The sequence below is a fragment of the Mustela putorius genome, unplaced genomic scaffold (genome assembly GCF_011764305.1).
Source record: "Mustela putorius furo isolate JIRA1106 unplaced genomic scaffold, ASM1176430v1.1 tig00000151_pilon_pilon_pilon, whole genome shotgun sequence".
Taxonomy (NCBI): domain Eukaryota; kingdom Metazoa; phylum Chordata; class Mammalia; order Carnivora; family Mustelidae; genus Mustela; species Mustela putorius.
Window position 1 is genome coordinate 6,974,668 of NW_025421296.1, and position 11,269 is coordinate 6,985,936.

Genomic DNA, 11,269 nt, shown 5'->3' on the forward strand with positions numbered 1-11,269 from the left:
CAGAGCCGGATGTGGGGCTTGATCCCAGGCCCTTGAGATCATGATCTGAGCTGAAGGCAGAGGTTTAACCCATTGAGCCACCCAGGCATCCCTAATTTTTTCTTTAAAATTTTTAATTAATTATTTGAGAGAGAGAAAGAGAGTGACAGATAGCACAGGTGGGGAGGAGAGGGAGAAGCAGGCTCCCCACCAAGCAAGGGGCTGGACATGGGGCTCCATCCTTGGACCTCAAGACCAGGACAGGACCCTGAACCAAAGGCAGATGCTCAACCAAATGAGCCACTCAGGTGCCCTGAAAGATTTTGGTTTTTGTTTTTGTGGGTTTTTTTGTTTTTGTTTTTGTTTTGTTTTGTTTTAAGTAATCTCTACACCCAAGGTGGGCCTCCAACTCAAATCCCAGAGATCAAGACTTGTATGCTGTACAGACTAAGCCATCTGGACCCCCTGAGCATACTGCTCTTGATCTTGGAGTCATGAGTTCAAGCCCCACATTGGATGTAGAGACCACTTACAAACAAACAACGGAAAATTACTCAAACTTAGGAACACCTCCAATTTAAAACTAGAGCCCTATCTATTTTTCCAAATGTTATGAACTTTAAAAAATTACAGATATTGGGGCGCCTGGGTGGCTCAGTGGGTTAAGGCCTCTAACTTTGGCTCAGGTCATGATCCCAAGGTCCTGGAATCGAGCCCCACATCGGGCTCTCTTCTCGGCAGGGAGCCTGCTTCCTCCTCTCTCTGCCTGCCTCTCTGCCTACTTGTGATCTCTGTCTGTCAAATAAATAAAATCTTTTTTAAAAATTACAGATATTACACTAGATCAAGTGTTGAGGACATACTTTGATGTATTTTTGCAACTCGTCTTTTGAAAATGTGTTTGCAACCAATTTTCAAGTCATAGGAAACAACTCTCTTTAGGACAACTTCTCTTTTTCTCCACTAAAAATGTATTATTCTACTTCATCAGTTACCAAATTCATATCCAAATGACTTTGGCAAGCTCCAAACAATATATTTTGCCTTTGAATGATGAAGATTTACTACCACTGAAAATAGAAAGAAAGATAAAGGTACAGATATTTAAAGGGTCAAAAATGCTGAAGGAAGCTCCAAAAAGAAAATTCTAAAAAGCATTGCTTGCATTACTGGAAAAACAGCATTGATGTTCCTCTGTAATTTCTTCATAAGGGAAAGAATCCAGTTGGATATGTAAGCTCACCCCCCATGTTCTACTCATAATGGACGCACTTGCTATGGGCATTTGCTAGCCACTGCCAAGATTATTAAGGTCAAGATTTTAGGTGAAAAGAAAGCTACTAGGGTTACAATTAGCCACTGTTTTCTCTCGAAGATACCATGTTTAACTAAGGTTTAGCAAACATTGTTTTGAATGCCTACTTCCAGCAAATATTTGTTGAGTACCTGGCATGTGCCAATCTATTAGCCTTGGAGAACATGGCTAGCTCCCTGTCCTCAAGGAGCTCATGGTTTACAGCAACATAAAGAAAGAAGTGATTTTTGCTGCCTGAGAGAGCAGAGCAGGTTTCCTAGAAGAAGGGAGACTCGACCTGGGTCTCAAGTAAGCACAGGAATTAATATGAACAAGGAGGGTGGGAGGCATTCCCAACAGACAGCAAAGTGGTCCAGTGGTTTTAAAGCCTCTTGAGCACTTGTTACTGCAAGTGATTCCATACTGAGTGGAAGGAACATGGAGGGTGAGCCAATCTTCTTCAGTCTTCTCTGATCCTCCCAGAATGGGCTGGCTGTCCTTCGTTTGTTCTCTCAAAAGTGCCTATCTGGTTGGTGGGAATGCAAGCTGGTGCAACCACTCTGGAAAACAGCATGGAGGTTCCTCAAAAAGTTGAAAATAGAGCTACCCTATGACCCAGCAATTGCACTACTGGGTATTTACCCAAAAGATACTAATGTAGTGATCCAAAGGGGCACGTGCACCCGCATGTTTATAGCAGCAATGTCCACAATAGCCAAACTATGGAAAGAACCTAGATGTCCATCAACAGATGAATGGATCAAGAAGATGTGGTATATATACACAATGGAATACTATGCAGCCATCAAAAGAAATGAAATCTTGCCATTTGTGACTACGTGGAAGGAACTAGAGGGTATCATGCTTAGCGAAATAAGTCAATCAGAAAAGACAACTATCATATGATCTCCCTGATATGAGAAAGGAGAGATGCAATGTGGGGGGTTTGGGGGTAGGAAAAGGATAAATGAAACAAGATAGGTTCGGGAGGGAGACAAACCATAAGAGACTCTTAATCTCACAAAACAAACTGAGGGTTGCTGGGCAGTGTGGGGGTACGGAGAGGGGGGTGGGGTTATGGACATTGAGGAGCGTATGTGCTATGGTGAGTGCTGTGAAGTATGTAAACCTGGCAATTCACAGACCTGTACCCCTGTGGCTAATAATACATTAAATGTTAATTTAAAATTAAAAAAAAAAATAAAGATATTTTTTTCTTCTTCTAAGGAAGTTTTTTTTTCTTCAAAAAAGTAAAAAAGTGCCTATCTGCATCAACACTGGTCTACAATGGATTATAATCAATTGCTATCCTATTCTGTCATTAGGTTGTGGGCCAGTTGGGAACAAGGACCTCACCTTGTCTTTTAGCATCCCTTGTTGGCCTAGAACCAACAAGAGATGCTCAGTAAATGCTCAGTAAATGAAGGTGCTCAGTAAATGCTCACATACTTATATATAGGGTGGGGAGTGGGGACAAGGTAGTAGATTAGACTGGAGAAGTAGATAGTTCCAAGGAGAGCTCTAGATGTCACCCCCAAAGGTTTTGGCATCACTGATGAGTCCAGCAAGAGAGTAACAAGTCAGACCCATATTTCTGTGACAAGGTGCAGAATGTAGGAGATTAGATCCGAAGTAGGGAGAAAAGTCAGGTGGCCCCCATAAGACAAGAACAGCGAAGATATAGAAACAATTACCAACTACTTCTTTGAACTCTTCAGACTCAAGAAGTTACTAGATGCTTGTCACCTGGGCTGTCATCCCATAGGGAAGACAAAGCAGAACTGAAGAACCGCTCCGCCCTGTGGTGAAGGAAGGCAGTGTTCTTTCTGGAAGGAGCACTGATGGGGAGGGTGAAGACTGTGGTTCCAGCCTGGCCCAGTCTGGAGAGAGCCACTTTGTCTCTTGTTCCCTCAGGTACCAGCTCCAAAATTGGGTGACCTGTCGTCACTGAACTTACCCTCAATAATATGGGGCCAAACCCAAGTCTCTCATTGTCTCCCTTTCTGACTAACAAATGAAAATCCTTTGTGCTAACATAGCCAATTATAATCAGATTCTTTTAAAAGACATTAAAGTGGCAAAATATAGTGTTCTATTCAATAGTGGTCGAGCACTTGCTTGGGTGCTGGAAAAGCAGAAATAAAGCAAACCCTGGTCTTAGAGGAGTTCTCCGAATGTACCAGACATGACACACATTGAAATATGTCGTTACAATTCAAATGCATACAATAGTGGTATTACTGGGCAGGGTGATCACACAGAAGAAGGGACAACTAATTTTGCTTCTGCGCAGAGAGGCAGGGGAGGCTTTACAGAGGATGTGACATTTAAACTGGGTCTTCAAGGACTCTGCAGATGGCAGGGCTGGGGAGGTACACCAGGCAGGAAAACTGTCCAGGACATCTACCGGGCAGATGGCTGGTGTCAGCACTGCAAGTAATTTGGCACAAGGACAGCATAAACAGGGATAGGACAGGAAATGAGGTTGGAAATATAGGTAGAGCCAGGTGGGGGAGGGTTTTGTAACCACTTCAGAAATCTTTATTCCATATGTGGTAAGGGAGGCACTAAAGAATTATCACTGGGAAAATGATCAGGACAGACATGGACGCATTGGCCAGATGAGCCGATCCTCAGAGCAAGGAGACAATGAAGAGATATCGCTGATGGTCAAAGTACGACTTGACAAAGCCCTTCCAAGGCAGCATTAGAGGTGATGGAGATACAGGAATAAATGCAAGAGATATTTAGGTGACAGATATGATAAGATTTGGTGAATGACTGATTATTGTTAAGTGAGTGAAAAGTAAGGATGAAAATTCACTTCTAAGTGTCCTCCTTGAGGGGCGCCTAGGTGGCTCAGTGGGTTAAACCTCTGCCTTTAGCTCAGGTCAGGATCTCAGGGTCCTTGGATCGAGCCCCATGTCGGGCTCTTTTCTCGGCGGGGAGCCTGCTTCCTCCTCTCTCTCTGCCTGCCTCTCTGCCTACTCATGATCTCTGTCTGTCAAATAAATAAATAAAATCTTTAAAAAAAAAAAAAGTGTCCTCCTTGAGTGACTGGTAACCAGTTGCACCATTAACCAAGACAAAAGAAGGGGCAGGAGCAGTTTGTAGAATACAGTGCTTTGGTGTGGGAACTCAAGGTGATCTGTGGAATATTCAAGTGGGGTTGCCCATTAAGTCAGATATGAGAATGTAGAAGACTGATCTCATCTAGAAATGTAGGTGTAAGAATCATGAAGTATGAATGGTACTTAAATCTATTAGCTGGTGGGTCTGAGGGGTTCAGTCGTTTAAGCAGGGCCTTTGGCTCAGGCCATGATGCCCGGGTCCCGGGATCGAGCCCCGCATCAGGCTCCCTGCTCAGTGCGAAGCCTGCTTCTCCATCTCCCACTCCTCCTGCTTGTATTCCATCTCTCACTGCCTCTCTTTCTCTGTCAAACAAATAAATAAAATCTTTTTTAAAAAAATCCATTAGCATGGATGGCATTGTTTGGAAAGATAAGCAACGTGAGACCAAAGCAGGCTAACAGGAATCTTTAAAACACTGTGTTTTCTCAGTTATTTATTACTATGTATCAAACCACCCCTAAAGGTTGTGGCTTAAAATAAAAATTTATTATTCATCTGGTGGACTGACTGGGGGTTGTGCTCAATTGGAAATTGCTTCTCCCCTTTCTCTCCACTTGGTCTTTATCTTCATCATCCAGATGACATGGCAGTCTCTGAGGAGTGTTCTAAGAAGGCAAGCTCCCAAAACACAAGCACCTACCAAGCCTCTGCTGGCTTTGTGTTTACTGATGTTCCACCAGCCAAAGCAAGTTGCAAGGTCAAGCCCAGAATCAATGTGACTCGAGAAGGAAAGTGGGAAATTGCATGGCCACCCTGAGGAGTAATTCACTGGGGAGCATGACTTATCCACATGAAACACATGTTAGGAGATGGGCAGAAAAAAATAATAAAGAGAGACATCAAAAAAGGAGCCACTGAGGACAACTCACAAATCTGAAGGGGAAAATAAGACCTCAAGAGAGGAGAGTTTTGAGAAGGAAAGGAGCAACATGTCAAATGTCACAGAGAGCATGAAGGAAAGGAATGAAAAGCGTTCACTGGATTTGGTCTTTGCTAACCTTTCAGCTGTGAGTGTTGAGGGCAAAAGCTACATTGCAGAAAGCTGAGAAAGTTAATGGGAGCTGAGGAAGTGTAGGCGGTTGGTGTAGACTTCAGACTGTAGAAGTGTAGTCCTGAAATGAAAAGAGATGGGATAGTAGCTGGAGAAGACCTCATATCAAAGAGAGGATAGCAGCCTTTAAGAAACAAACAAAACAGAACAAAAACAACCATCAGGATGACAAGCATTTCCCCGAAGAGTGGGAGACAGGAGCAGGAGGGGAGTGGGCAAGCATGTCAGGAAATGAGGCTCATGGGGAACAGGAGGTCATCAAGCTGTGGGCGGAGGACAGGGAAGACACCTGTCTTTCTAGAACCCAAGAAAGGTGGGTGAAAATGGCAGTAAGTTTATAGGTGGGGGCAGGGAGAGATGACAGAAAGTTAAGCAAATTTATTTATAGTCGCTTCTGGTTTTCTTATTACTTCAGTGGCTAATCATTTACTGAGATTAAAACATTCATGGATGGTCATGAGATCTGAGAAAAGAGTTCAAGTTTTGGAACAGTCCCTACAGGGAAGAAAGAAGGTGCAAAAAGAAAGTAAAAAGACTCGTTGAGTCCTGAGCTGAGATTGTAGTAGCACTAAATTGTTATGCAACTTTCTTAAGTAACTTTCACCCCTGGAGAAAAGAAATACAAATGGTGAATTCTCAGGTTCACTCCAGAGTGGGGCAGTTAGTCTCTTCCACGGAGATTCAGAAGGATCACTGGCTGCATGGCCAAGGTAGGGTTCCCTGGAGCCACGCCAGATCAGCTAGCACTGTGGCCTGGAGCCATGCAGGAGCCACAATCATGGGTCCTTTGTTTAAATGTAGGACATGATTCGTATATGAAATAATGCGATAGATGGAGATTTCTGGCCATCTCAAATCCCTTTTTGGGGAATAGATATGTTTGTAACAACAAGTAAATAACTAAGTATGTCTCCTCTTCCTTCTGTTTCATTAAGACTGGTTGGCTGGTTGGCCCATAAGGTTGGATTCGAACATTAACCAGACCAAACAAAGGCTTGAGTGTTGTTTTTGTTCTGGTGACCTCAGAAGTGACAACGTCAGACAGTGGGATATAGCATTATGGCTGCAAGTGCTTGGACGGTTCTAGGCTAAACTATGTCAAACTCAAAGATGTACTTTGAGATGTAAAATGAGAACAGGTCATAATTTAAGGTCGCCTAATTCTGTATCTCATGGGTCAGATCTCATGATACTCCTACATTCAACTCTGGTTTAGATATTTGCCAGTAATTATTGCTATTACATGATGCTCCAGGATTTTCCAGGATTTTCCTCGTTGGTCACGGTAGATAGAATGTAAGATCTGGGTTTTGCAGATCGTGTACACAATAACCCTCTTTTAGAGATGAAGAATCAGAGGCTTGCGAGATTGCCCTGCTGTGAAAGGCAAAGGTGGGGCCAAACTCACGCCTCCTAAACCCCTGTTCGGTGTTTTCTCCCAAACAGAAATCTAATACCTGCCAAAGGACTACTTGCCTTTCCCATGAGCCACTTCAGGCTGACCTCCTTTACACCCATTTTTTGCCATTTCCTCTGCTTTATTTAAAGGAAGAAAAGTCACATTTGATAGACGGGTCTGTACCCTGTCACAACATCTTGCCTGAGGCTGCATCTCCAGATAAGATGGACTCGAGAATTGGACAAACAATCCCTTCTCCAGGGTGGAATCACTACTCTCAGCCTAACTGCTCCACATTCAAATATGGCGGTCACAGGGACACACCTCTCCAGGCCACCACTCGGATATGGGAGCAGTCGGCTCAGTACCAGCTCCTAGGACAGTGTCTGGCGCGGAGGAGGCCAGCGACTAATGCTTGCACAAAGAGAGTTACCTTTAAGGAGTGGGATGACTGGGTACAGAAAGGCAAAACTAATTTTTAAAAGATTCTGTGTGCTTGAATCTGAAAGGAGGAAACATTCCTAATTTTATCTTCATTTGTATTTTAACGTAGTAAAGTTCCTCCAAAGTAATTACTTTTTAATATCTTTCTAATGTGTTTATAATATGATTGAGCTGCTAGGCTGGGGCTTTTCATTTAGATAGCTAGCAAGAATTTGTATTAACCCAGCTCCTAAGCTCCTTCCTGGAGTTCCTCCGTGGTGTAAGCCATTGTAACTTCAGTTCACAGGGTAGAGCTTCACGGGATCAACAAGACAGAAGCCAACTGGCCGCAGAGGCACCCACCATCCCATTCTTGTTCCCGTCCTCAGTTCTCCTGGTTCCATTGTGGGGCCCTCACAAGCCACAGCCCTTGAGTCACTCCAAAGTCACCTGTGTCTAAAGTCAATTAAGTACAATTTCACATGTTTTACCAACAGCCTGTTTGTTTATTACCCCTCCAGGAAAAGAAAATTTTACCTCCAGGTAAAATCATTACCAGACCTGAATCATCAAGGATAAAATAGTACATGCAGGCTCAGAGATGACATAGATCGAGGCCGTGGCACAGGAACAACTGAATTTTGGGGGGCCTGGGTGGCTCAGTGGGTTGTGCCTGTCTTCCACTCAGGTCATGATCTCCGGGTTGTGAGATCCAGCCCATTGTTGGGCTCTGAGCTGGGCATGGAACCTGCTTAAGATTCTCTCTCTCCCTCTGCCCCTTTCCCCAAAAAATAAATAAATGAATAAGAAGAAACTAGTTTTAAGTGTCCAAGCCAGTGGCATTAAGTTCATTCACAATGTTGTGCAATTATTACTTTAATCCATCTGAAGCCCTTTTATTGTCATCCCAAATGGGAATTCTGTACCCATTAAATATTAACTCCCCATTCTGCTCTCCCGGCAGCTCCCAGCACTCCGTACTCTCCTGTCAATTTACCAAATCTAGGTACCCCACGTAAAGGGAATCATATAATACTCATCCTTGTGTGTGTGGCTTATCTTACTTAGCACATGTTTTCAAAGTTCATCCATGTCATAGCATGTGTCCAAATTTCCTTCCTTTTTAAGACTGAATAATATTCCATTATAGTATGTGCCACATTTTCTTAACCCTTCATCTGTTAATGGGAACAGGACTATTTCCACCTTGTAGCTGCTGTGAATAGCACCACTATCAGCATGGGCATAGCCTCATCTTTTTTAAATTTTTAAAAGATTTTATTTAGTTATTTGACACAGAGAGAGAGAGATCACAAGTAGGCAGAGAGGCAGGCAGAGAAAGAGGGGAAGCAAGCTCCCTGCTGAGCAGAGAGCCCAATGCGGGACTCGATCCCAGGACCCAGAGATCATGACCCGAGCCGAAGGCAGACTCTTAACCCACTGAGCCACCCAGGCGCCCCAAGCCTCATCTTTTTTTTTTTTTTTTTAATTTATTTATTTTCAGAAAAACAGTATTCATTATTTTTTTACCACACCCAGTGCTCCATGCAATCCCTGCCCTCTATAATACCCACCACCTGCCTCATCTTTTTTTAAGATCAGGACTCACTGATCCAAGGTCCTGCCACTCTGTAACTCCTCCTTCTCAGAACGGTTCACTCCAGCTCCCCTGTCACTCTGCCTACTCCACAGTGAAGGCCTCACCTCCTGTGAGCAAAACTGAGGCTGGCTTCCTCATGTACTACTACGCTCTCTCCTTGGAGTGGTTCTCTTGCACTTGGCCTTGCAGATTCTCTGCTCCCTGTCTCTGGATGTGGGCTCAGCTTGACCTATTCCTTGCCTTCCCTGGAAGCCATTGCCACAACATCAGGCATATCCAGCCCTTCTCTTCATGAGCTAAAGCTTAGTATGCCTTAAGGTCAGACCTTTTCAAAACGTGCTGTAGATAATAGCAAAAGTATACCACAACATGCAAAATTTTAGTGAAAGGCAGATGTGGTTGATTGGATAATGCGGTAAGACTTTTTCAAGTTAAATATTTTTTTTAAGTTAAATATTTTTTATAAAATAGGATTGCTTGCTACTTGATTATTTACTGATAAAAACTGACAATCATTTAGTAAGCTGTTCCCTTTTTAAAACATTTTATTTATTTATTTGAGAGAGAGACAGTGAGGGGAGAAAGAGAGAGAAGGAGCAGGGAGAGGGGCAGAAGAAGCAGCAAAAGCTGGCTCCCCACTCATCAGGAAGCCCAACATGGGCTCAGTCCTGCGACTCCAGAATCATGATCTGAGCCAAAGGCAGACGCTTAACCAACTGACCCATCCAGGCACCCCTATTAAGCATTTTCTATGGGATTTCTGGAGGAATAGACTAAATGTAGACATATTCCCTCCCCTCCACTGCCCTCAGAGAGAGTATGTTTAGTCTCAGATATGGACCATGATGGTCTAACTAATCAAATAAATTATGGTTTATCTTTACAATAGAAGCTACATAGGCATTAGACTAAGGTATACATTTTTGGGCTGTTGTGCTATAATCTCCAAGCTTTACTGTTATAAGGGGGAAAAAAAGGTCTAGATGCAGAAGAATGCATATGGTATGTTCATAGTTGGGGGGAAAAGGACCAACGAATTTATAAATGCGCACACACACACAGAAGTGTATGCATATGTACTTTATGTATGCACATAAAATATGTGCATTTGTGTGTGCGTTTGTAAATGCACAGATATTTCTGTAATGACGAACAAAGAACCAACACTCATGGTTGCCTCTCAGGCAGTTGTGGACGACGGAATACCTTTTTCCCAGGCAGCTTTTCTTGTACAGCTTAAATTTTTGACTGTGTGCACACATCACTTCCAATTAAAAGAAAATGTTTCTAAAACTAACAACAGAAGACAGAGTATGGGAAGTGGTAAATGAATCGTGTATAAACAACATGAAAGGCTCTCAGAAGAAGGAAGGCTGGTTCGTGGCGGGGGAGCATCAGGAAGGTTCTTGGAAATGGAGCAGTCCTTCAAGGGAGAAGGGCAAACAGGCAGGCTTTGGGCAAGGGGAGGAGTGTTGGGAGATAGGGTGGGACAGCCGTCCAAAGAGAAGGCACACAATAAGCAAACTTAGAGTCTAGGAAGTAAATCCGTTGACCTTTGCCTGGGTGGAGGAATGTAGCAATATTTTATTTACTTAATGTATATACTGGCTCATTCCAACATGCATTTGAAGACAGTTACAAGGTGAAAAAGAGGGGCACCTGGGTGGCTCAGTGAGTTAAGCCTCTACCTTCTGCTCATGTCATGATCTCAGGGTCCTGGGATCGAGCCCCGCATCAGGCTCTCTGCTCATTGGGGAGCCTGCTTCCCCTCTCTCTCTCTCTCTGCCTGCCTCTCTGCCTACTTGTGATCTCTCTCTCTCTGTCAAGTAAATAAACAAATCTTTAAAATAAAAAGCAACACAAAATTCTAAAAATAGAAACTTAAATCGGGACTTAGGGGGAAATATCAAACTTTTGAAGTAACCAGTTATTAAGCTTGGCACTTGGGGCTGTGCCTCTTGATGGCCAGAGTAAAGAAAGGAAACCATAAACACATGGCTTTTGCTATGTAAGGAAGGATGCAGGGCAGTTTTCTGAGTACTAGTTCTTTCAGTCGAATTTCATAAGAAAGTGGGGTGCCCAGGTGGCTTCGTCAGTTTAGCATCTAGCTTCAGCTCAGGTCTTGAACTCAGGGTCCTGGGATCCAGCCCCGCATCGAGCTCAGCACTCCACAAGGAGTCTGTTTCTCCTTCTCTGTCTTTCTCTGCTCGAACACACCCACACTCTCTCTCTGTCTCAAACTAATAAGTAAAATCTTTTTTAAAAAACATTGGGGAGGGTATGTCCTTTGGTGAGTGCTGTGAAGTGTGTAAACCTGGTGATTCACAGACCTGTACCCCTGGGGATAAAAATATATGTTTATAAAAAATAAAAAATTATATTTAAAAAAAA